We start from the raw sequence: 5,772 nt of genomic DNA, 5'->3' as shown, positions 1-5,772 counted from the left end.
CTGTTGCTTCCTGACCTGCATATAGGTTTCTCAAGAGACAGGTCAGGTGGTCTGGTATTCCCATCTCTTGAAGAATTTTCCACAGTTTGTTGTGATCCACACAGTCAAAGGCTTTGGCATAGTCAATAAAGCAGAAATAGATGTTTTCCTGGAACTCTCTTGCTTTTTCAATGATTCAGCGGATGTTGGCAATTTGATCTCTGGTTCCTCTGTTTTTTCTAAAACCAGCTTGAACATCTGGAAGTTCACGGTTCATGTATTGCTGAAGACTGGCTTGGAGCATTACTTTACTAGCATGTGAGATGAGTGCAATTGTGTGGTAGTTTGAGCATTCTTTGGCATTGCCTTTCTTTGGGATTGGAATGAAAACTGACCTTTTCCAGTCCTGTGGCCACTGCTGAGTTTTCCAAATGTGCTGGCATATTGAGTGCAGCACTTTCACACCATCATCTTTCAGGATTTGAAATAGCTCAACTGGAATTCCATCACCTCCACTAGCTTTGTTCATAGTGATGTTTTCTAAGGCCAACTTCACTTCACATTCCAGGATGTCTGGCTCCAGGTGAGTGATCACACCACCGTGATTATCTGGGTAGTTGATTAAAATTCCAAGGCTCAGAAAATGTTATTATCATTCCCCAGGTTTTGGTTGATCTGGGAGCCAAGCATGTAAGGAGGCTTTAAATTCAGAAAAATGCCTAGGAAGGTGCTTCAGGCTAATTTTTATCATGGAAACTTTACATGGGAGTTTTTACAACTCCTCCTGCCTAATAGCAGTTTGTTCTTTGGTTCCCTTAATCTCATTATTACTGGGACCCGTTCAAGGACTAGCACTGTGGCCAGGCTTAGATCACAAAATGGCTTAGGTCAAAATGGCTTCTCTTGTGTCCAAAAAACCATATACGGTTCTTTTCTTCTGGGGACCCCCTACCCTATCTTACAGCCTAGCCTGTACTCCAAAGCAGCAGAGACCAAGGAAAGACTTGAGCAGAGGGCAAAGACGCTGGCCGTGGACTCTGAAGCCAGATTCAGCTGGGCTCGAATCCCAGAGCCAGCCCTCAGTGACAGCTGTGTAGCTTTGGGCAGGCAGCTGCCCTCTCTGAACCCATTTATTCAACTGTAAAATTCAGCCAACAGTCAGTCACTCCCCACAGTAGTTGTGGGAACAAAGAGGAGTTATGTCTGATTATTAAGCACCTGGTACATAATTGACCCTCCATCAGTTGGAGCCTCTGAGCCTTGGTTTCCTCATCAAGATGGGGATAATGATGGCTAGCCAGCAAGGTTCAGAGTCAGACACGACTGAAGTGACTTAGCAGCAGCAGCAGCAGCTAGCAAGGTTGCTGGGAGGGAGACGCTTGGAAAATGCCCACTCTTGCTGCAGGGAACAGTGGGTTGGAGGGGTCGGGGAGGGGAGGGGAGGGGCTGGCTTCTTGTCCATTTATATGTGCCAAGCCTCCCTTTATCTGGACAAAAGATGTGTTTGACACCCATGTCACTGGAGCATGGGGCTGCCGGACAGATTGTCCTAGCCTCATGAGATAAATGATAGAACGCAATCAAGGACCATCACAGAAAGCAATGGATGTCCTGAAACATGTTTTATCTCTGACAGGAGACTGGGAGGAACTGTGCTAACTTGCTCCTTGTTGATGTTTTGTCTGAGAACAGAGGCTGCCCACCTCTCTTGCCATCAATTCAGGGAAACCACTGGAGGGGGCTGTCTCCCTCGTCCAAAAGCTCTGTTATAGGGCAGGGGTCTTTCTCTGCACCACCCCTGAACTGTGGGCTGGAGACAGCCAAGGGGGGACCCTCATGTTCATCCCTCCTTGGGCCAAGGGGCCTGCTTGGTCTTCTAAAATAGCTAGGTAGAAACCTCATCAGCAGAGGCAGGGAAAACCAGGGTGGACAAAGATTACCTACTGTTACCTGTAGCCGAAAATAAGAGGGACTTTGTGGGGGAGGCCCTTCTGACCCACGTGTGTGACTTCACGGTAGGAATCTTTTCCTCATCGTCTGCTGACATGAACCAGCTAAGCCAGGGCCCAGTAAGGACAACAAACCCTTCTCTGATCTTCTTTCAAGAATTTCCCTAAAGCCTCCCTCAGTCGGCGGAGCTGCCTGCTGTTGTTTTTGGTGGTGGTGTTAATTTTCTCTGAGCTCCAGTTACATTCTTTGCCTATAAAATGGGATCCGTGCCCCTCCCCCCTCCACTCCTTGCAGGGGGCGTGGTGGGGGGGGGCGGTGCTGGGCGGAGAGCAGGAGGTGAGAGTGTGCACCATGGGCCTGGCCCCAAGGCCCCCAAAAATACAGGGGTGAATGCACAAAAATGAGGGCAAGAGAAGGCCCTGAGCCACCCCGGGAAGAGGCCTGCCACCTGGGCTTTGTAAATGTTTGGTCTTGTCCGGGTAGTAGTTCCACAGGTGACTATATACCTAAAAATTCACCACGGTATAGTCAAAATGTGTTACATTGCTGTTTAAAAAGAAAAAATAAAAAGCTACAAACGTTTCCCCGTCCCAAGTCTAGAGCCCTGAGCAGAGAGCAGCTGCTGTGTGCCAGCCTTCTTCCAGCTCACTCTCCTCGGCATTTCCCGAGGATCAGAGACCAAGTTCTTCCCGCTGTTTCAATTGTCTGTGACTTCAGAAGAGGCTTAGAGAGACGAGGAAGTGGCCCCACCTCAGTTCCTGACCTCTGTCATTATTACTGGGGTTTTCTCCAGCCAGGGATGGGGAAACGCAGTGATTAAAAAAAAAAAAAAAATTAGACTGTCTCAGCATCATGCTTTCTCAGAGAAGCAATGTTTGCGAAATGTGGTATGTGGTCAACGGGAGAAGCAAACCTGGATGAGTGAATGCTTTCAGATGGCTCTGCAGCCCCTCCTGGGGCAGAGGCCACCAGGTGGGAACCTTGAGCTCCCCTTGAGATGAGCAATTCAAGGAAGGGCTGTTGCTTTTCATCTGCCAGCTCACCTCTCCTATCTGCCTTCCTCTAGGAAATCACAACCTTCCTTTTATCTCCTTGCACCCCATGGGGTAGCCATGTGACCCAGACCAGCCAATCACAATGTTTTTAGCATTTGGGCACTGAGATTGGTTCAAGCAGAGCCAATCAGAAACGTTCCCTGGGAGTTTATATTCCCACACTGATAAAGAAATCCCTCTAGGCTCCAGGTTTGGGGTTGGGGTGGGGCGGCTGTGGTAGTGGTGGCCTGGTGCTTCGTGCAGCCGTTCACTTTCCCACTGTCCCTGCATGGTGCAGGCTGTTATTCTCAAGGAAACAAAGAGGCTCCAATCTCTGACTCATCCAGCCTAGGAGTCTAGGCGTTTCCTTTTTAGCTTCAATAAAACATCACTCAAATCACATCCCTCCTCTGCTCCAAACTCTGCAGTGGTGCCCATCTCACTCAGAATAAACGCCAAAGTTTGAACAACGGCACATGGCCCTAGCCCATCTGGTCCCCATCTGGTTTTCTATGAACTCCCTTCTTACTCCTTCCTCTCCTCATTCATTCAGTTCGTCACACTGCCCTCCTTGCTGGTCCTCAAATATAGGCCTGACACTGTCCTTTCTCTGATCCCTCTTCCTGGAATTCTCTCCTCCCAGGCATCCATTGCATTGACAACTCACCTTCAAGTCTTTGCTCAAGTCTCACCTTCCCAATCCCTTTCAATCAGTTTTGAAGCCTGTCTCCACCCCCAGCTTTCCTGATGCCATTTCCCTATCTCCACTTTTTCTTTTCTTAACACATATCACTCAAAGACAGATCAGATAACTTATTTAGTATCCTTACCCAGCAATTCATTCCAGTATTCTTGCCTGGGAAATCCCCTGGACAGAGGAGCCTGGCAAGCTACAGTCCATGGGGTCACCAAAGTGTCAGACACCACTTAGTGACTAAAATGCTCTAATACCTGGCTTTCTTGGGGAGGGGTATCTCTTTTGTTTACTAATGAACCACCAGCATCAGTCCCACGCCTGACATGTAGACACCACTGTTACCTGTTGAACGGAATTGAACTGAAGTAAGGCAATGGCACCCCACTCCAGTACTCTTGCCTGGGAACTCTCATGGACAGAAGAGCCTGGTAGGCTGCAGTCCATGGGGTCCCAAAGAGTCGGACCCGACTGAGCAACTTCACTTTCACTTTTCATTTTCATGCATTAGAGAAGGAAATGGCGACCCACTCCAGTGTTCTTGCCTGGAGAATCCCAGGGATGGCGGAGCCTGGTGGGCTGCCATCTATGGGGTCCCACAGAGTTGGACACAACTGAAGCAACTTAGCACGCATGCATGCAAGCTAATTTGATTTGGATATCTTTATAAATATATCAGAATATGAATCTAGTCCAAAATAAGTAAAGGCCCAGAGTTTAGTTCTGCATTCCAACTCCCATCTGCTTACTTCTTGGAATTCCCCTGCAGCGAGCCTGGCTGTCTCTCCTGCCTGCCAAGCAAAGAGTCCAGGAAGAGGACTGGGTGTCTCTGAGTGGGACTGGCTGCCAGGCAGGTTGGGACCAGAACAAGATTGCCCCAGGACACCTATCTTTGATAACTATTCAGTTAGGGCTGGAAAAGAAAGTGTGACTTCAAATTTGGATAGTTGGCATGCTGACAACACAAACACTCATCCAGCAGTGTAGAAATATAGAAGCTGACCTTTATTGACAAGGATAAATGGTTAAGCTCGGAAGCCACCCATCAGTGAACCAGGCTGATCTAGGGCTTCTATGACAAACCTAGACAGAATATTAAAAAAGCAGAGACATCACATTGCCAACAAAGGTCCATATAGTCAAAGCTGTGTGGATCACAGTAAACTGTGGAAAATTCTGAAAGAGATGGGAATACCAGACCACCTGACCTGCCTCTTGAGAAATTTGTTTGTTTGTTTGTTTGTTTTTTGAGAAATTTGTATGCAAGTCAGGAAACAACAGTTAGAACTGGACATGGAACAACAGACTGGTTCCAAATAGGAAAAGGAGTACATCAAGGCTGTATATTGTCACCCTGCTTATTTAACTTAAATGCAGAGTACATCATGAGAAATGCTGGGCTGGAAGAAACACAAGCTGGAATCAAGATTGCCGGGAGAAATATCAATAACCTCAGATATGCAGATGGCACCACCCTTATGGAAGAAAGGGAAGAGGAATTAAAAAGCCTCTTGATGAAGGTGAAAGAGGAGAGTGAAAAAGTTGGCTTAAAACTCAACATTCAGAAAACGAAGATCATGGCATCTGGTCCCATCACTTCATGGGAAATAGATGGGGAAACAGTGTCAGACTTTATTTTTTTGGGCTCCAAAATCACTGCAGATGGTGATTGCAGCCATGAAATTAAAAGATGCTTACTCCTTGGAAGAAAAGTTATGACCAACCTAGATCAGATCAGATCAGTCACTCAGTCGTGTCCGACTCTTTGCGACCCCATGAATCTCAGCACGCCAGGCCTCCCTGTCCATCACCAACTCCCGGAGTTCACTCAGACTCACGTCCATCGAGTCAGTGATGCCATCCAGCCATCTCATCCTCTGTCGTCCCCTTCTCCGACATTACTTTGCCAACAAAGGTCCATCTAGTCAAGGCTATGGTTTTTCCAGTGGTCATGTATGGATGTGAGAGTTGGACTGTGAAGAAAGCTGAGCGCTGAAGAATTGATGCTTTTGAACTATGGTGTTGGAGAAGACTCTTGAGAGTTCCTTGGACTGCAAGGAGCTCCAACCAGTCCATTCTGAAGGAGATCAGCCCTGGGATTTCTTTGGAAGGAAT

This window comes from Bison bison, unplaced genomic scaffold (assembly GCF_000754665.1).
Source record: "Bison bison bison isolate TAMUID 2011002044 unplaced genomic scaffold, Bison_UMD1.0 scf7180017864375, whole genome shotgun sequence".
Taxonomy (NCBI): Eukaryota; Metazoa; Chordata; class Mammalia; order Artiodactyla; family Bovidae; genus Bison; species Bison bison.
The sequence above is the reverse complement of the archived record's forward strand: the minus strand, read 5'-3'. Positions refer to the sequence as shown.